The 22,261-nt window shown below is 34.4% G+C and overlaps 1 protein-coding gene and 1 pseudogene across 2 annotated transcripts in view; one reads left to right on the forward strand and one right to left on the reverse strand.

Moving 5' to 3' along the window:
* Dach2 (dachshund family transcription factor 2) overlaps positions 1–22,261 on the forward strand; it is a 464,497-nt gene that overhangs the window by 58,005 nt on the left and 384,231 nt on the right. The window lies entirely within an intron of this gene.
* LOC117695255 (ribosome biogenesis protein NSA2 homolog pseudogene) lies at positions 12,153–12,988 on the reverse strand (annotated as a pseudogene).

Below are 22,261 nucleotides of genomic sequence, written 5' to 3' on the forward strand. Positions count from 1 at the left end.
AAAATGTATGGCCTTTTTAGAAAGTCTACAGAGTTCCTCTGTTATTGACATTGCAAATAATGTTCTTATCCAGAAAAGACACTTCGTTATTCCTAAGACATTTTTGGTCCATTACCAGTTAAACTACTTGGAGAGTGAGTTTCTGCCTATAGCAGTAATCTTCAGAGAGTCTTAAATAATTGCTTAGAGCAGGAATGCTGAAAGAGAAGGATGTTGTTCTTTGTAATTAAAGTCAAAGTTAAATGGTTTCTTATTTTTTTGGCTTGCTTGTTCTCTAGTCAAAACATTTTACATTCAAATTCTTAAAATTCATGAGCATCTTAAAATGAGACTAAGTTTGCACTTCCAAATACACTAATCACCTGCCTTGAGAAGTTTATAAGTTTAGTTAGCTTAAATATATTCTGGATTCAAGTTCCATTACAATTTTATTGTGAGTTTTGTTTCATTCAAAATGGTAAAAGATTTAGTCCTACCACTAGGAACTAGGACTTTGGGAAAAAACCTTGAACTAGTTTCTTCTCAAGAATCTTAAGATAAAAAATCTTGGCTTGCTTTTATTTCAACTTCAGATTAGGAATTGCCTAGTTTTAGAATTTACCAAGAAGAGTTTTTCCTATTACCTTTTTTTTTTTAAAGAATATAAACTGATCTTAGTTTATAAAATATTCTGCAACATTCTTCTAAGTGGTTATTACTTTTAAGTCTTTGAATATTATCTGGTAAATCTTTCAGTTCATAAACTTTCTTTTTAAACAAAAACAAATATCTAGCTATAAACTAGCCAGTTTTTACCAAAACATGGGTAAAGGAGGAAAAGGGTATTAGAACTGTGGCTAACAACAACAGCAGCAGCCATCCCTTTTAGGGTTTCATTCCAGGGTAACAGCTGCTGAAATTGTTTAGAGTAGTTGAAATGAAATAAGATGAATTAAAAAACACAAAGTAGAGCAAACAGGATGTTTTATTGCTTTCTTTTGATGACACAATAGTTGTACTCTGTCTCTTTTTGTATAGAGGATATTTAAAGCCAGTATGCTGAATAGCATACTAGCTAAATGAAGGCTGTAAATCCAAAGTAATGTGCAAAGTTCTACAGCTAGCAGGTACTAAAGCAGTATGCCGACGATTCTACTTCTTATATCATTCTAACTGATAAATATTATAGTTGATGAAACAAAATCCCCACAAAATTTTCTCCACTTAGTTAAATATCATGTGGAACCGAAAGAAATCTTACTAAAAACACAGTAAAGATGGATATAAGGCAAAGGACTGTAGAATTCACAACTGACTTTTCTTTCTAGACTGTTAAAAGTTTTGCTGAGAACTCTATTAAAGACAAAGGCAACTTTGCATGTCTGAAATAAATAAAAGGCATTGTGATTCCCTTAAAGATATTCATATATGTATTTTTCAATAACTCAGATTTGACTGTTAAATGACTGCTGGCTTGCATCTATCATTTCAAAAATGTCGTGGACTGTTATATAGCTTAAAAAACACTTGGTTTTATGGTATTGATACACAGCTGAAAAAATAAAGTGTCATATCAGTATGGGGTCACATTTGTCCAAGAAAAACTAACATAAGGATTTCTTTTGTCAACATAGGCGATGAGCTGTATGATAAAGGCAAATCATACTCTCTGATCTACCCTTCTCTCATAAAAGTGACTCGAGATTAAAGCTTCAGTCTGGAGTCACATTACTTGTATACGTATCTCAAGTAAAGGAAGTTTTGAAAGAGAGAAATTCTGGCAATAGGAATTACAAGTATTTTCCTAAGGAATCACAGGCCCATTTATAATTCTATATTTTTATTTCATAGAAATGAACATATATAAAAGAAAGGCCAAGTTCTATAAGAATTTGTATATATGTATAATGTATGCTTCTAATATGTCTGTATTCATGATATGACATGTGGGAGAATACTTTTAAGATTAAACATATATAAATTTTTTCTGAACTTTTGAGAAATTGTTATTAATGTTATTATTATAGTTCTTGTTTAGTCATTTAGTTTGGGAGGAAAACATCCTACCTAACCTTTAATATATTGGCATCAGGACACAGATTTGATCTGTGTACTACCAAAGATATAGTTCAATGAGTGAAATGATCGGGTATTTAAAAATAACAATTTTAATTTATTAGACATAATTATTTTGTAAGAGACAATGTTTAGTTTAGATGCTAGCTCAATTATATGAAAATCATTTCATGATATATGATATAAAATTATATTTCCAGTATTTTTATTGTGCCACATCTATTTTTAACCTCTTGTTTTTTTATTATACACATTGTTTGTACACATGAAAAATAACATGTTTGCTTTTATGATTTAACTTCCTGCCTTTATTAATATATTTCATCCATATCTTTTTGTATGTTTGCTTAAGTTCTTGAGTTTACTGAGTTCACTACCCATCAAATATGATCTCTTCTTTTGTATTGTTCCATTTTTTTAATTCTTTAATCATTTTTTACAGTCCAATCTTTATCTCCTTCCTGGTCTGACCTTTGAGTGTTCCTCATTCCATATCTCCTCCCCTCTAAGAGGATGTCCCCACACCTCCACCCCATCCCACCAGGCCTCTCCACTCCCTGGGGCCTCCAGTCCCTTGAGGGTTAGGTGCATCTTCTCTGACTGAACCCATACCCTGCAGTCCTCTGCTGTATACGTATCTGGGGCCTCAGACCAGCTAGTGTATGCTGCCTTGTTGGTGACTCAGTGTCTGAGAGATCTCAGGGGTCCAGGTCAGTTGAGACTGCTGGTCTTCCTATGGGGTTGCCCTTCTCCTCAGTGTCTTCCAGCTTTTCCCTAATTCATCCACAGGGGTCAGCAGCTTCTGTTTATTGGTTGGATATAGATATCTGCATCTGACGCTTTCAGCTGCTTGTTGGGCCTTTCAGAGGACAGCCATGCTAGGCTCCTGTCTGTAAGCACACTATAGCATCAGTAATAGTGTCAGGCCTTGGAGTCTCCTCTTGAGCTAGATGCCAATTTGGGCTTGTCACTGGACCCCTTCCCCCCCACCCCAAGTTCTCCATTTTTATTCCTGCAGTTCTTATCCTGAGTGAGGTAACTCAGACCCAAAAGGACATGCATGATACGTACTCACTAATAAGTGGATATTAGGCAAAAAAAGGACAGAATAACCAGGATACAATTCACAGAACTCAAGAAGTGAATTATAAAGTTAAAATACAGAGCCTGCATGGGTCTTAATCAGGTTCTCTGCGTATACATTATGGATGTTAGCTTGTTGTTTTTGTGGGACTCATAACTGTAGGAGTGGATGTGTCTCTGACTCTTTTGCCTACTCTTGGGACTCATTGTTTCATTGGGTTGCCTTGTCCAGCATTGATGCAAGAACTTCTGTCTTGTTTTACTGTATCTTCTTTTGTTTTGTTTTGCTGTTTTGTCTTGAAAGGCTGAACTTTTCTAAAGAGGAAATGAAGGTGGAGAGGGTCTGGAGGAAAAGAGATGTGGGTGCAGCCTTGGGCAGAGTGGAGAGCAGGAAAACTGTCTTTGGAATATATTGTATGAAAGAAGAATCCATTTTATTGTTTGTTTTTTATTGGTTATTTTATTTATTTACATTTCAAATGTTGAAAAATATATTTTAAACAACATAAATGAAATAAATATTTAAAAAAATACAATTTCATTTAATTATTTTTCTCATAATTTACAACTAAGAATGATGCTCAGGCTGGGGGAATACTTCAGTGGTATAATACTTGCCTAGCATGTCTAAAGTCCTTGGTTCTATTCCTACTATGTTTAAAAATAGTGATAAAGCATATTAACAATATATATTTATACCTTTGGTGAAAATTGGAGAAAGTACCTTTATGACATTTCTTTAGGGGGGCACATTCTCCCATTTTTCTCTAATTGTCACTAATATGCAGATATGTGACCTTGTGATTCTTTGGGGTCCTGAGTTAATTTAAATTAATTTGGATAAAATTTTGAAACTAAAGCAATTAGCTTAATCACCAGTTATTTATATTTTGCTTAATCACAATAGCCTATCTTGTCATCAATCTGGTTATGAAATTTTATTACATACTATGTGACAAAAACTTCAGTGATATCAGAAAGTAAAGATTAGTTTCCAGTCTTAAGTATTTGTTCCTAATGAGTAGTTTAGCCTTAATGACCTTATTGCTGTATATCTTTATATGCAACTTGGCAAGGTTTCTTTATTAAATGTCATCATGTTTTTCTTGGTATGAAAAACATTCATCATGTTTTTCTTGGTATGAAAAACATTCATTTATAGTAATCAGAGTAAAAATGTGAGATTATTCTTCATTTAACCCTGTCTTTTCTGGTCTGGCTAACTTTTAAATTTAGCTCTATTTATTCCTTTGAAGTTCTTTAAATGTTTTCATGGCATTAATGAGTACTACACAAAGAAGTAATCAAGCGTTACACAACAAAGAAGCAAATTCTAAACTAAAGTTTTTTTTATGGTTATCAAACCTATTCTTAAACTTTGAGAATGTCATATGTTAGTGGAAATATTTATAATGTTCCAGTAAAAGTCATTGCCTGCTTATTAAACTACTATTATGATACTCATTTTATGTAATGAAAAATTGACATTTATATTAGATTTACTGTAGTAAAATTGTTCATTGCTTCTCTCTAATTATTCTGTACTCAGATTCAAGATAAAGTCAGACATCATAATTTGCAAGACAGTGAATAGATGTGTGGCTCTATCAAAAATGTAGAATTACTTAAAACTAACCAATTAGATAATCACTTTCAAACATGCTGCTTCCTTTTACAAGCTAATTTTACCATCATTATTAGGGATTAAAGGTGTGAACTAAGGACAGGTTTTTATTATTTCCAGAGGAATTAAAGGTGTGTGTCATGTCTGCATTCCAGCTAGATCACACAGACCATGGTCTTTATATGTTATCCCTTGCCAATGCAGGCATGTTGCTGGATTAAAATTTTCCAATACATCATTATTTGGTTATGTAGGAAACTCAGTTGATCTTTTGTATCCACAAAGCAATAATTACAGGTAATGATATAATTTCAATGTTTTAAAATATTAATTATTTTGTGGGATGCTGAAGCAATAGGATCGTTGCAACTTTTAAGTTTGCCTTAGCTATGGTTCCTGTTTGTGGCAAAAAGCAACAGAAAGTTGTTTATTCTACCTTAATATGTGGGCTTATTATATAAAGGCTTTTATGTATTTTAGGGTTCTAAGTGAGGCTGCATTGTAAGGTCAGATAAGAGCATTGATGGTATAAGTGTTTATTGAATTTCAGCAATGATTTTGAATGTATAATTTTATTGTGTAGTAAACCTCTGAATGTGTTTACTTTCTTTTTTCTCCTTTTAAAGCTAGGTTTTTAAAGATGGAGTTATTTATTTTATGTATATGAGTGCTCTATCTGTGTGTACACCCGTATGCCAGAAGAGGACATCAGATCACATTATAGATGGTTGTGAGCCACCATATGGTTGCTGGGAATTAAACTCAGGACCTCTGGTAGAGCAGCTAGTGTTCTTAAGCACTGATCTATCTCTCCAGCCCCAGTTTATTTTTCTGTTCTCCCCTTACTGGTTAAAAATCTTGGAAAAAAAACAAACAATAACAAGCTGCTGGAATAAGGCATGGTGTTTGACTGAATCGAGGTTGACACAGTGTGTTGTAACAATGGATTGGGCAACAGAAAAATTTTAGTTCTGTGTTGGCTTGGCCAAGTTCTTTCTGCTATCATGCGAATCATTTAATTTCTCTGGAGCTTGCTTTCCTCTTGTTTAAAATGTGGAGAAATACTCACTTTTGTCAGGTGTGGGTAGTACTTACTTGTGATCCTACCAATTTGGAAGCTGGGGTAAGATGGTGTGTGAATTTGGGACTAACTTCATAGGTTTCAGGTTGCCCTGTTTGATTGTGATCCTGTGAGACTGTGGTGTTGTCTATTTAAAATAATTTCACATTTACCATTTTCCAGGTCAAAACAAGCATTAATATGTTTTGAAATTTTGTAATGTTCTATAAATGTAAATATTCTATAAATAATAAATATTATTAGGATTTCACATATCTAAGACAGGGAAGTTGCCACCAAAGCTTATAACAGGAAGAAACAGAAATATGGCTCTAAACAAATATATGTCATATATAATCTCTGGCAAAATTATTAAATAACATGGAAAAATGCATTCATCAACTGGTATTATATGTAGATTACAATGTCTTTAATAAGAATTTTGCTCTCCTAATATATACTTTGATTAAGATTAGACTTTAATATAAAAATAATTATGACTCATAGAGAATAAAAGGGAGTATAATGTGATAAATACTATGTATTATAAATGCAAAATGCTTGTGTGTTTTTAAAATAAATATATTGTATGGATATTTTTGAACAGAGTTCTACTATAGAACTCCTCTTGGTCTCAAATTCATAATTCTCCTACTTCAGACCCCAGACTCTTGGGGATAGAAATATGTGTCAATAACAGCCAGCTCAATACACTGTTTACACATTCTTATTTTCAGTAAAAACTGAAAAAAATAACCTCACTGTTAATTCTCTGCCAACCCATATTCTTATCTATGGCAAGAAAATTAAAGTCCTTATGAAGATAGAAAAATTTTCAAAAGAAAGCAAATTAAAATTGTCGATAGTGGAGCCATTTTATATATAGTAGCTGTGCATAGTTGAGAATTCAGTCAATTATTTTGGCATAACAAGGCAAATATCAATATGTGCCAGCCACTTGAAGATTTCTAACTCAATCAGATAATTACTTTATTTTTAGATAATTTGTCCATATTATTATATGGTTGTACATAAAATTAATTTGAGTTATAAAAAAGAAGCACTGATACCACATATTTTATGATATTTAATAGTACTTCATAGTTCTTTTTATGTATCTTCTTATTCTCTTCATTAAATGGATTATAAATTCTTGGAATGCTGTCTGAGTTCTCTACTTTCCTATTACAAATTGCCTTTGCAGATTGCCACAAAATTCCAAGGGTAGAGAAAATAGGATATATCATTCCAAATAATGTTTATTTGGTTTTAAAGTTAATACCATTGATAAAATTCTGCAATACAATAATTCAGTGAATCCATAATAATTTTACAGCAAATGCATAAAACCTTATAATATTGATCCTTCTGGTTTATTACAGCTGCCCTTAAAAGTAAATAAAGCAGTAACACCTGAGACCACAGAATTGATTATAACATTTATTGTAAATACAGCACTGCCATCAGGTTTTTTTCTAAGATTAAAAAGCAAAAAAGTTTGGTCTACTTTTAAATTAGTTGATGAACATACTGGCACTAAAGTGTGAGGTTTCAGTTATTTTTCACAAAGCACAATTCCCTGTAGGCATACCTAACTCCTAACTCTGCTAGACACTGTAGGCATTACATGGTAGTTTGCTTGAATTCCCAGCACTGCAGTATGGCCATGTCTCCTTTGAGTAGTAAAAATTTAGATAATTCATGATTGTGCATCAAAATGTGAAGCTACTTTAGATAATATGTTTGAAGTGGTCTGTCTCAAGGAAATATCTAAGGTACAAAAGTAGCAAACCTCTTTAATTCATTATATTAAGAAGTGTTTCAGCCTGTTTGGAATCTCCTCTCTGTCATTCATTGACAAGTCTCTCAATTCTTTAAAGAGTAATTTCATTTTGGACAACATAATTTTTTATTAATTATTTTGGAATTTCATGAAATGTACCACCATCATACTCACTTTCCATTTCTCCCAGGTCTGATCTATCAGTGCTATTGTTCAAGTAATCTATGTATGTATGTATGTATGTATGTATGTATGTATGTATGTATCTATCTATCTATCTATCTATCTATCTATCTATCTATCTTGCATTTCTGCATGCCAATGCATGGATCTAATATCTTAAACTCTTTTCAAACTTTGGTGAGATTCAAATGTAACATCTAACTAGCTCTGGCATATAGAATTCTAAGCCATTTTTGACAGAAAAGATAAATAATAGACTTTCATGGATTAAGTTCAGAAATTCTTTAGGGAACGTAGTATAAACATGCTACTCACTGACAGATGTGCTACTTGTCTGCATTTCTTTTTTTTCTTTTTTCTTCATTTTGCCTTACACTCTATTTCTATTTGTTTTTAACTTAAGAACCAGATGGAACTTTGAAAACTAGATAGCTGTTGGATGGAGAGGAAAGTTAAAGATAAGCTAAATCCATAAATACTATATAAACCACCTGGAGATCTGATTGGATTCTACAAGTTTACTTTATGTAGGTTGAATGGAACTGGAAAGAAATTGAAAAAGCCAACTGCATATTATGCTATTTGTTCTTTTGATTCTGTGTCCACTATGCTTCCCACATTTGTAGGAAAATGTTCCAAATCCTGGGAAAAATTTTATAAGATTGATTGTACTTTAAGTGAGTTTTATGAATATCACAAAGCAGGGAATTTAGTGTTAAAAGGGATCAGATCCTGAGACACACCTGCTGTTGAAAGAGCTGTCAATATTTTTTTGTAATGCTTTTACTAAAATGTGTTTTACTTTCAGTATGTTTTACATTTCAGAATAAGGAGAAATTGGCTTTTCTCATAATTGGCTATTTCAATCTCACCTTTCAATAAATTTGATCATGTTATAGTTCACCCTATAAAGAAGAGCAACAGTGTCACTTTAGTATTTTTAATATTCTTGTTTTTTCTATAGAAAAGCAAAAACAGTCTCCAGGATTGTTTTCAGCTGCCTGGGAGTTACTATTAATCAATCGCCCTTTCTATTATTTATTACTGTTCTAGAAACTTGAGGTTCTCATCTGCTGCTCTCTCTTTTCTTTTGTTTGCCCTTAATATTATTTGAAATTAAAAAGCCCATATCAGTAAATAATTTACATTGTTTTCTAAAATCAAACATGACATCTGAATGAATTGAGCTCTGGCAAGTAAGCTTGTGTAACAAAACAGCCTTGTGTTTATGTTAGTGACTCCCCAAGATAGTTAAGCCATGTCTGCTTTGCTATTCCTAAAATATTTGAAAAGTGATGCTTTTCTAGTAGCTTTTAGTTATACTTCATCAGGACTGAAGATTCACTTTTATGAAAGGGAAGGAAGATGAGCAAATACAACCTAAGATACTCTGCAAAATATATAATTTTATTGAAATTTATATTATATAAACACACATATGTATAGTATATGCATTTGTGTAATAAAGGAGGAGATCTGTAAAACAGAAACTGTTGGAAGTTTGTTTTTGCAGTCTGCTTAAGGAACCGACAAAACAAGTTTTTCTGAGATAAAGATGAAAAATGTCCATAGGGGCAGGTGTTGCCATTTGCCCTGCTGTTGGGACTGACAGATCAGTGCTGAAGCAACATCAGGGCAAGGAGGCATCAGCCTCAGTAATGGAGAGTTGTCTAGGGGAAAGATTGCTCTATCACAGTGATGGGCTCCTGCATGTTATAAATCGAAGATTGTTCTTTCCTGCCACTGAGATGAGCAGCTCTTTCTCCTTTCCAGAATGAAATGTCGGATGAGACAAGGAATGGATGAAAACAAAAAAAGTGGGAGAAAGTTTTATCTCTTCAACATAAATCTCCACTGGAAACAGACAGATAGGATAGTGCCAATCTCTGGCTTAAACATGAGGTGAGGAAAATGCTCCCTTTTAGCAGTTCCTTCCCAACCCAGCAAATAGAACAGGTAGATTATGATAATTCTCTGTTTCTTGTGATCTAACTTGGTTCCTAATTTCTTTCTAAATTAGTATCATAAAGTTAAAAAAAAAAAACCAAATCCATGCCCTGGGTTTCCAATGAAAAACAAGTTGAACCGTTTTAATATTCATTTAAAGGGATGTAGCATGTCATGGAGGGCCCAAATTTTGGTATATGGAGGGTTTATTTATATGGGTCTTCCATATAAATAAATCTTTGTTTTGGGATTAGACACCCTCTTTAAGGATAGGCTCAGAAAAAGAATAACAATATGATGAATAGGCTCAGGAAAAGCATATAATGTTGACTGAGATGTGTTTGTAGGGAAAGTTTAGAACATCAGTGAAAATACTAATTGATCCAATTTATCAACATACTTGTCAGCAACTAATGCCAAATTACAACTTCCCAAAGAGCAGCATAGTGTTCCTTTGTTCCCAATCTGTTTTTACAAGAATGCAGAGCATAACTTATTTGAGAGAGAGAGAGAGAGAGAGAGAGAGAGAGAGAGAGAGAGAGAGAGAGAGAGAGAGAGGAGAGAGAGAGGAGAGATGCTACTGATCTCCATCATAATATAATTATAGGAGAAATCTTCATAAGATAATGAATTGAATTAAGGTAGTAATTCTCAAAATATCATTTAAGGTGCTCCTGGAGTCCCCTAATATGCATCCAATGGGAACCCAAAACACTGTTTTACATACACATGTGTGTAAGGATAGCTTTCTCAGTGTATATGCAACAAAAAGTCCAAAATAATAATCCATCTGAATGTAAAAACAACTGTGAAAATCTAGATGTCTTCTAGATTTATATATAGTAATATAATTTATATATAATAAAGCCTGCATCGATGGTTAAGCCATTAAATGTTAGGCTTAAAAAGGCCTAAATATAAAATATTGCCATTTATCTTGTTAAATAATGTTGTTACTTATTTTTCTAAAGTTGTGATCTTTTCATAACTGTGTTAATATGTAGTGGGTTTGTGTTGTGATATTAAAGTATTAATTAATATGCTAGAAAAATATTCTAAGTCAAATTTTTGACAATAGTAACTAAAGCTAAAAGCTAAAGATTGTGTGTGTGTGTGTGTGTGTGTGTGTGTGCAAGAAAATGAGAGCTAGATAGAGAGGGAGGGAGGGAAAGAGAGAAAGGAAGGGAAAGAGAGAGAGAAGTGTGAATACTTCTTCAATGTTATAAACAATCATCAGGTCACAAGAGTTTTTCATATAAAATATTTATAAAAGTCTTGTCTATTGTAGTGATTTGCATATATCATTCAGATTTAGGATTGTTTTCATTTTAATAATCATCACACATATTATAGTTAAACTTTTCTTAAGACTCTGATTATGCTGTAGTCACTGTGCTAAATCCTTTATGCTTCATTACATTTAGCCCACATTTGGAATTTCTAGGTATTTCTTCTGTAAAGATTCTTACACTTCTTTTCGATATCTTTCTTCTCTTGCCACTGGCTCTCATTGACTTACGCTGTGTAAAAAAGAACCACATATATTGGTCCTTCTTTTGTTCTTGATTTGTAAGAAATAAAAGGCAAATCAAGCATTCTAATTACTGTACTATAACACATTATAATGTGCAATACCTCTGTAAAGTAATGAGGCTCTGGTTTTATGTTCTGATTTCTATTCCTGTACTTGTTTTTTTAAAATATGAAAGAAGATTTATAAAAAAGTAAACAATTTAAAGCAATATGGTGATTACAGATTAATATCATATACACTCTTAAGAACGTGGATTAAGTTACAACCCCAAATCATGACCTTCAGTTTAAATTAGCTGCCACATCTCAAGTCACTGGTACATGGTCAAGAATTATCTAAGCCAATTCTCAATAAGTGCACTCCCTAGTTTTAGAATATAGCAAATGGTGGAAGTGCATTTGAGTTCACTGAAAGTACCACATAAAGCATTAATTACAAGTGACAACCTGAGTTGTGAAATTTTTTCATCCAATTTACCTTCTCTCAGACTTCTAATGTAATATTTTATGAATTTAAACACTACCATGTGTTTAAAATGTTCCATGTTTCAGGATTAATGGCATCAAGATAGGAAATACTTGACCTTTACAGGAACTTTCAGCTACACTGGTGGCTTTTCAAGTAATGAACCTGTATTGCTGCATACCTAGTACTTAGTATGCTTTTGTATACTTGCTACTCAGTCACTAAATTTTATTAACATGTAAGTCATTAGGCCCCCAGACTGAAGACCAACTGTAAAATAGGGCAGTGTTTTATTTTCCTTAACACCTTAATAAATACTTTTTGATGACTGCACATGGGGTAAGGCTGCATGGTAGTTCAGAAAGGTTACAGTGATGGTGTTTTCCTGACAGCATGTAGTCTTCCATAGTGAGTGGAATGACTTGTATGATGTCACTGTCAAACCAGCAAGACTGCATTTATGCACCCATCGTTTTCAGGATTATTGGTAACTTGGGCATACTTTCCCCAAATAACCTTGCCTCCTTGTGTCACAAGGCCCAAGTCACTCACATTCACTTCAATAACTGTATCTTTGGTGATCACACCCAGGGTTGTATATAATGGGGATGATGGATTCTTTTTCACACCGAGTATAGGCAGGCAAAAAGTCGCTTTCAGCTCAGGGTGTGTGACATGGGCTTTTTTGAAACGTAGACCCATTGGCGTAATGAACGTTTCATATTTAGGTGGTTTTCTTGTAAAACCATCACCAACAGAGCAGACTTTAGTAAGCATTCTCTTCCGTGTCTTCTTTTTTCTTTTTCCTGTTCGAATAACTTTCAATACTTCTGTTTCTCCTTGGGCACGAACTTTGGGTAGAGGGACCTCCCATTTTCCCTCCTTTTCTTTTGTTTCTGCTTAATCATGTTGGAAAGTACTTTTTCTCTCGACTTCCCCTCTCTGTCAGGCAGATAGGCAGGCACTACTCCCTGTGGAGTCTTCTCGTCATCTTTCTGCTTGGTGTTTCTCTTTTCATGCATCTTAATAGTCATTTTCATTTGTATTTTCTCTGCATGGCGCTGTTTATGGTAGAGCTTAGCCTTCAGGCCAATCTTTCTTTCTCTTTTTTTTTTTTTTTTTTTTTGCCTCCTTTGAACGTTCATGGGCCTCCAGACCTTCTTTCTTTCTCTTTTTCTCATGGTAGTCCAAACGATATCCATATCATTTGCAGTGCAATTCAATATATTCATTTTGTGGCATGATGACAGCCGCGGAGCAGCCGTCCACGACTGACCTCCCGTGTTCCAAAAACCTCTTAAGTTCTGGGTGTCACTGGCTCATGAGCCTGGTTCACTCAAGGCAGAACGGGAAAGCTATTCCTGTACTTCTTTTTCTCTGTCCCCATGATTTCTATTTAGGATTATTGGGATCTTGAAATGTGCTGTAGTTTGTTTACAAATTCCATAGAAACAGATGCAGATCTGATAGGGCCCAGATGCTTTTTAATATACAAAATTCCACAGATGCACAATGTACTAATTCAACCAGCTTTTAAAAGAATACATAACACTTGTTATTAGGAAAATTATGCAGGACAATATGAATAATTTGACATAAGCAATCCATGAAGATGTCTGGCTGTTAGTGGCATTTATCCATACTGAGCAAAATTAAAACTTTTCCAGGGTAAGAAATTATGAGTATTGATTACACATTTTGAACCTTTATCACAATTTAAATTTCATTTAAGTTGGTATACTTAAATTTTCAAGTTAAAAATTTTGAGGGTATATAGACACATTATAAAAGGACCAGATAAGAGGAAACAGAAAGCATACATTTATTAATTTAGGTATGAATCTCTTTGATACAGTACTCTTTCCATCAATTTAAAATGTTCCATTTCATACTTTGTGTGGTATTGGTCACCTAGATTGAATTGGTTAGAGAATACCAGATCTGTGATTTACTTCTCATCTGCAAGAGTAATTTCAATTGAAATGAGTGACAGTTTTCATTGCAATTTTGGTTATCAACTATATTTTAATACTATTTTATATTGTTAATTTACATAGTAAACGTTTAAAAATTTAGTGTATTTTTAATCCAGTGTTGTAGATAGAGCAACTAATGTAGAGACTGTGCTAGTTTAATTTTTTTTACATTGCCACCACAGTAGTTTTTCCTTCCTGCTCTCCACCCAGTCCCTACCCCGACTTCCCATCTGCATCTGCCATCCACCTCTCCTCAGCTTCGCTTCGGAAATGGGCAGGCCTCCCATGAATATCAACCAAACATGGCATAGCAAGTTTTGGGAAGACTATGCACCTTCCCACATATTAAGACTGGATGAGTAACACAGTATGAAGAGTCCCCAAAGCACTTAAAAAGAATCAGAGGCAGCCCCTGTGTCTTACTGTTACGAGTTCCACAAGAACTCCAAGATACACAACTATAACATATAGGCAGAGGGTTTAGGCCAGTCTCACGTAGTGGACCCCCTCTTCTCAGTTCAGTCTTTGTAAGCTCCAGGTTGGTTGATTCTGTGGGTTTCCTTGTGGTGTCCTTGAGTCCTCTGGCTCCTACAATTCTTCCTTTCCTGAACTTTGTCTAAGGTTTGGCTGTGGGTCTCTGCATGTTTCCATCAGTTGCTGGATGAAAAATCTCTCTGATGACAATTGGGTGAAGCATCAATCTGATTATAGGAGAATACTATAAAAAACTCATTTCATTGACTTTTTTTTGCCAATTGTGTTTGATTCTGTCCTAGGTCTCTGGGTCCTGGCCCTCCAGGGGTGGTTCTCAGGCTGGACCAAACATTGGTTGGTCACTCCCACAATTTCTGTGCCACCTCTACCCCAGCACATCTTATAGGCAGGGCAAATTGTAGTTCGAAGGTTTTGTGGCTGTGTGGGTGTCCCATCTTAAAAGGAGTGCTATATAAGTACAAAGGGACATTATTACTCAACATATTTTACTTTGTGTGTATTTACAGGTCAGCTTTATGTTCAAAGTTGTTATTTGAGTAACTTGTTATTTATAGAAAAATAATTAAATAGACAACCATATTGTTGGTGGAATGACTCATTGACTGTCAAATAGTTTTAATCTGCATATCATTAAAAATACTCACAGAATTTGCTTTATCTTATTTATGAAGTTACGATATGCTGAGTGCATTAAGAAGCTTTTTGTGTACTATTTGAATGAGTTTGTTGTAATTTCACCTTTAGGGATTCTTTTACTTTTTCTTTCATGGAGGCACATAAAAAAGAACAGTATTTCTGTGGCTCATCATGTCAGAAACCTTTTTAAAAGGAAATGTTTAATGAAATCATGAATAAATGGAAACAGATTCGTCTGTCAAAATTAAACAGGAGTGTTCTTTGATTAATATAAAAATCTGATCTAAAGTAGTTTAAGCTTCTTCATACAGGTGACATCTGTGTTTAAATATAATTTTCTGTCTCTGCTCTGGCATGGCTGTTAATTATTTATTCAATGTAGTTCAACATTTAGTTAATAAATATGTCAAGCTTTTACCATGCTGTTCTTTTTGCAGATTTGTGAATTTGCAATTAGTTTTAGATTTACAACATGGTGACAGACAGTGCTGTATAAATAGAGGTTAAACACACAATTTACATATTAATTTCATGATTCATTTATTCAATGATTTATGTGGATATAGATTGTATTTAATCTCTGTATTGTAGCTATTTCAGGCATGACGAAAGGAATCACTATACTAGCAGAGAAGTAATGATGTCTGTATTGGGCTACAGGATCTTGAGGGGGAAATTTTTTTAAAAAAACATTTGGAAACACAGTGATTTCTTATGTTTAATATTCTGAGAAGAAAGGGAAAGGCAATAGGGAAAGGCAATAGTGGGAACACCTGAAGGATCACATTGGGTAACTGAAAGTCAATGAGAGACATTAACCAACTCACACGGTGGTATACTGCTATAAAAATATTTGCTAAATTGGAATGACTTAAAGTTAAGGATCATAATATAATTTTAAGAGTACGTAAAATCTGAGAAGTTTTGAGCAAATTCTACCATCCAACATTTTACATTTCTAGAAGCTCAAATAACCTCTACACAATGTTATTTAAGAATTTAAAATACATATAATACAGTCTTTGATGAGTAAACATCCTCCTGATCAGCGAGCCCCTGAAATAAATGTCTTTTCCTCTCCAGTCCTGGGATTACAAGTATATAAGTATATTCACTCATCTCTCTCTCTCTCTCTCTCTCTCTCTCTCTCTCTCTCTCTCTCTCTCTCTCTCTCTCTCTGTGTGTGTGTGTGTGTTTTGGGGATGAAGAACATATCCTCATTTTCAAGGTAAATTTAAAATTTCTCTGTCTCTGTCTCTCTGTCTCTCTGTCTCTCTCTCTCATATATGTGTGTTTGTATGTGTGTGTGTGTAGTCTCTCTTTGTGTGGTCTGTGTGTCTGTGTGGTATTTGTATGCATATATGCAAGTGGAGAGTCAAGGACAACTGTCAGTTGTTCTTCATTCCATTTTGTTGAGGCAGGATCTTGGTATTTCTTCTGTTGTGCCACATAATCCAGGTAGCTGGACTCTGAGTTTCCATGTGATTCTTTTGTCTCCATCTCCTATCTTTCAGTAGGAGTACTGGGATTATTGATGTATGGCAATATATTGATTTTTTAATTGAAAAATGCTTTCTTAAAATATATTTTATTGTGTTTCCCTTCTCCCTAAGTCCTAGCAGACCCCCTATACCTCCATATCCACCCAAGTTTATGATCATTCTCATTCTCAAACAAACAAACAAACAAACAAACACAAAACAAGCAAAACACCAATAATACAAAAAAGAAAAAGCTCAAACAAAGCAAAATCACTAGAAAATCTTGAAAATTTTAGCTACCAGTGTTTTTACATGTAGAATTATGATCATTTAGCTTAAGCATCTAGTACCTTCACCCATCAAATTATGTCCTAGTCCAATGTCCTTTTAGATACCCGAAAGAGCTCATTCAAACCAAACTTACTTCCTCAATATTGTTATACCCATTTTGACTATGAAAATATGAACTAGCCTCAGAGCCAATTTATGAAGATTTGAGCTGAAAGAATTCTGGTCCCAAAGACTTACCCTTCATTTCATGTCCCTTTCTGTTTAGGGATTGAGGTAATTTAATTCAAAGGCAAAATTAGTTATAAGGTGTATTCTATGAAGAAAAGAATGGGTAACTATCTACTACAGTGCAATTGAGCTTTAACTTTTACAAGATTAGTTTAACTCTTATTTAAAGACACCCTGTTTATCATCATCTATAATTCTGTTGATATTACTTGCTTTACTTTACTATCAGAATTGATTAGCTCCATTATTTTATCACCCTTTGTCATGGGTTCAAATCCAGATGTCCTTTATATTCAGAGCTCTCGCACTTTAGTAAAGTTCTTCAAGCCAAGAAATTAAATACTAGTAAATAAATGTTCTGACATCTTTACACTGGTTTTCTTGAATCATATACTTTCTTATGATTTCAAAGGAAATGAAATCTTTTGTTCAGTTAAGGCAATATGTAAATATGTGATGTGTATGGAATCTCTGAGATAAGAGACAATATGATAACACATCTAAGGGGATTTAGTGGAAAACAAAGCCATAGCATTAAAGCATTGTAAATGCAAACCAAATTTTTTGGTGAATTCTTTAGTTTCTCTTCTGTTAATGGCTCTAAACTTTTTTTTACTTCTTCATCCCATTTCTTACAGTTTTGCTGCTTTCTAAAGAGGAAATTAGAAACTATGACTTGATCCAATCTAGAAACAATATGTGACTTTTAAACTCACAGCAAAAAGGCTTTGGCTATAAAATTATTAAAAGTGATTAGAGAGTGGGGGATGGAGAGGAAATCCTGGGAGGAAAATAGTTAATAGAGTAAATTGTATTGAGGGGCACATACTTGAAATGATAGCTATCAGCTCTTCTTGAGTATTTAATAGGAACTTTGAAACTTGAGTTAATGAGGGTAGATCTAATAAGTCCATTCACATTAAGAAAACTTATCATTTTATAGCTTTCTGCAATATGAGCTGTCTTCTCAGAAAATGAATAATGCTATCTGCACATAGAGGGAAATTTTTAAAAATATGTTTTCAACAGTAGATTACCTAGCAAAGTGCAATTCAACAAATTAAGACACAGGTATTTGTTTGCTACTTATTGGCAAAGGTCTCAAAAATAAATTTTTGAGAGATGGGGCAAGTGGAGATGCTTAAATATATGTATTTTTACTGCCATAAAACCCACAGAACTGAGTCCTTTATAGTTTCACTTATTTAAATAACTTGCATATATCAGCTCCACATTCTCCTTTTGAGTTGTATATGAGTTTTTCTCATATGATTGGACATAGAGTCACATCTCACTTTTAAACAGCTTAGAATTTTAATATGATGAGTATGTGAATATAAGGAGCAGGTGTCAAGCAATATTTAAATGACATCCTCAACAAAATAAATATTGAACCACCTTTTTATACTGGTAATAGAATATCAAAAAATCCCTTTCATTGTATCCCGCCTCTGACATTTGTTCTTCAGGAATTATTTGCAGTTTATCTTCTGAGCTGGAGCCTTTTATCAGCACAGCAGTTGAACTACAGTGTAAAAAAAATGGTAATTGAGAATTTTATCAAATGCTTCTAACAAAACGGACTTTGCAAGTCGTAAATGAAGATTAAAACCGTTGCTTGTGGGCATGAACAAATTGGAATGATTTATTATCTGAAACATCAATATGTCACTGTTCAGAAATAAAATGAAAAGAAACAAACAACCCAGCTCCCCTCCACAGCAGCACTTCCTCTGTTCCACCCCCTTACATTTGCACCCCGAGCACACTTAGTTTCAGCAAAAGTAGAAGGTAAGTACATTTTAATTATTTGTGCTAGGAAAACCACTGGAAAAGAGACTAGAGAAAAGCATCATAATAATAGGGCAGCTGCTGCAGGACATTATGTAGGGAAAAGGACAGTAATAAAAGAACCCTGTCAAGGGAAAGCAACTATGAACATGTACTTCAGTGCTACTGATTATAGAAGAATTAAATATAATAAATGTGGCAATTTAGAAAAGTGAATTTACTGTCTGTGTTTAACACCTAAGTAGCCAGTGGTCTTCAAATGGGCTCTAGCTCGCTTGTCTAAAATAGCTTTGAAGAAAGATATTGGAATAATATGTATTGCAGAAGTGTCTTAATTATTCTAATTTGAGGGTAATTTGTATTAAACTCATCATATGTGTATATTCACATTGTAGCAAACAAATAGGGTTAAAAACCTTAACAATAAAAAAAAATCCCTTATAAGCAGCTTGATGTGCTTTTCCCAATTTTATTGAATTTAATGTTGTAATCTTAAAAGAAAACAGTGAAAATGAAGCAGTGTAGGACAAACTCTTCTTTTGATAATTCAAGCTGCTAAAAACAGTATATATCCTCACATGCTGTTGAATAAGAATGTTCGCTTCTTTCAGGTTGCCAGCAGAATGCCATTGTCTTTGCTGTTCATTCTCGGTGTGAATCTGAAAGCATGTTGCTCTCACCCATGACAACTCACTGAGTTCCAATCCAATGAGCTTGTAACAGGTAGAAATCCAAGCTGAGGCCTTTTAGAAACAAAACAATTAAGTACAGCTTCTTTCGGTTTGAATAAAAGGACCTTTATGTTCTTCCCCAAGTGCTCCCCAGTCTTCCATTTCTTTTAGTTCTATGGGACATAAAATTCAGGAGACAACTGGCTATTCAACTTAGTGTCATTTTATAAAGACATCATAGAACATTGAGTATTTAAAAAAATAGAAATAAATTTCTAGCCTTGTTTTTTAGTCATAATGACACAAAGTTGTTTTGTGAATTATATTTAAGTAAATAACATGTACTTAAAATACTTGTTTTAGATACAGTAAAATTAGAAAACAAGAGATACATCTAGAAGGATATATCAAGGTTTGAGAAAAACTATCACGTTTTCAGAAAACCAAACTAACAAGCAAACATCAGATTCCTAATGTATAAGAGGGATAAGCCATTGTGACCTATTATAAAAAGAGAGGTTGAATTTGATTACCATATTCTGAATGAAAATACAACAATGAGCACTATATATACACAATTACTAAATGCAAACAAAATGTATTTAAAGACAAGAATGTTTGACTTACAGGACATTTTTAATGGAAAATTTTTATCCGCTTTCATTAACTTAAATTGACCTTTTCTGGTAGTCATATTTACATCCACTTATTTTAGGCAAATTCTCCCAGTTGAGTTAATTAAGCCAACTTCTGAATTGAACCAAAGGTGAGTAAAGCAATTTACCACTGATCTTTGTCTCTAGCCCCTGTGTTACCAGGTTTTTAATAGATATGATTGCATTTATTTATGTGTGCAAACAGGTGATGCTGTTATAAGGCAAGGGAAGTGTAAAATTAGATTCTTTCAGTTTTCATAGGGCTGAGGAGGTCTCCTTTTAATGACACAGGTTTATTTACCTTGAATTCATAGCATATTAACTGTCTAGAAGACTAATGTCATGGTTTATATTAAAAAAAACTTGTACCCATTTTTTTATCTTTTAGTTACATCATTTCTCATAGACTACATGTGAAAGAGGAATGTAATCAAAATTAGAAAACCTTATTTATTATTTCCATTTGATTTACATTTTATTTTCAGTAGCTGCTGCCAGCAAGATGGCTCAAAAAGTTGATTCATTTGATACCAAGTGAATCTACAACCTTATTTTTATCTCAGCAACCCACATGGAAAGAGACAACAAGCTTCCACTTTTCTATATACCCTGTGGTATGTGTGTTCATACATGTGCAAATACACACAGACAGAAAACAAATACAAGTTAAAAACTAAAAAACAAAGTAGACTGATATGATAGAAACATTATCTTGAAGTAAGTTTTGAATAGTGACTGTATTGTGATAACAGATAACAAAATTTTATCTTTGCTATCAAATCCTTTTTAAAAAATCTTTATTAAAATTATTTTATTCATTTACATTCCAAAATTGTCCCCTTTTCTGGTGCCTCCCTGGACCTCTGAGACTGTGCTCCCTACCTCACCCTGCTAGCATCTCTCTTCCCTGGGACATAAGTTTCTACAGGATTAAGTGCATCCTCTCCCACTGAGGCTATACAAGGCAGTCCTCTGCTGCATATGTGCCAGGGGCCACAAACCAGCCCATGTGTGCTCTTTGGATTTTGGCTTAGTCTTTGTGAGCTCTGAGTGGTCCAGGTTAGTCGATACTGTTGTTCTTCCTATGGGGTTGCAAACCCCTTCAGCTCCTTCAGTCCTTCCTCCAACTCTTTAATATTGGTCCCCTACCACAATCCAGTGGTTGGCTGTATCTGCATTTGTCTCTCAGTCAGCTGCTGGTAAAGCCCCTAAGAGGACAGCCATACAAGGCTCCTGTTTGCATGCACAATATGGCCTCAGTAATAATGTCAGAATTTGGTGATTGCACATGGGATAGATCCCAAGTTGGGGTAGTCACTGGATGGCCTTTCTTTCTGTCTATGCTCCATTTTTGTCCCTGCATTTCCTTTACACAGGAACGATTCTGGGTCACAAATTTTGAAGGTAGGTTGGTGATACCATCTCTCCTCTGGGGTCCCTGTCTATTTACTGGAGGTAGTCTCTTCAGGTTCTGTCTCCCCATTGTTGGGCTTTTCAGGTAAGGTCACGATAGGGTAAGACCTGGAAGCCTCTCACATCCCAGGTCTCTAGGACTTTCTAGAGGTTGTCCCTGCCCCCTAATTCCCACTGCTGCATATTTCGATTCATTCTCCAGGCCCACAGTGTATCTGTTTTAGTTAGGGTTTTCCTGCTGTGAAGAAACAATATGACCAAGGCAAGTCTTATAAAGGACAACCTATATTTGGGGCTGGTTTACAGGTTCAGAGCTTCAGTCCATTATCATCAAAGGAGAAACATGGCAGAATCTAGGCAGGCATGATGAATGCAGAGCTGAGAGTTCTACATCTTCATCTGAAAGCTGCTAGTGGAATACTGACCTTCAGGCAGCTAGGGTGAGGGTCTTATAGCCCACACCCACAGTGACAAACCTACTCTAACAGGGCCACATCTTCTAATAGCTACTCCCTGGGCAGAGCATATACAAACCATTACAGTATCCCTCCTGTCTCCCCCCTCACCTCACCTGATCCTTCCCCTCCTTTTCTCCTCCCCCTTTCCCTCTCCCACTCAGTTTCCTCCCTCCCTCTGCCTCTCATGACTATTTTGTTCCCCTTCTAAGTGGGTTTCATGTATCCACACTTGGGCCTTCTTGTTAAGTTTCTTACAGTTTGTGAGTTGTATCATGGGTATTCTGAACTTTTTGGCTGATATCCACTTATCAATGAGTACCTCCTTTTGGGTCTGGGCTTCTTCAATCAGGATGATGTTTTCTAGTTCCATTCATTTGCCTGCAAATTTTGATGTCCTCATTTTTAATAGCTGAATAGTATTCCATTTTATA

This window comes from Arvicanthis niloticus, chromosome X, assembly GCF_011762505.2.
Source record: "Arvicanthis niloticus isolate mArvNil1 chromosome X, mArvNil1.pat.X, whole genome shotgun sequence".
Taxonomy (NCBI): domain Eukaryota; kingdom Metazoa; phylum Chordata; class Mammalia; order Rodentia; family Muridae; genus Arvicanthis; species Arvicanthis niloticus.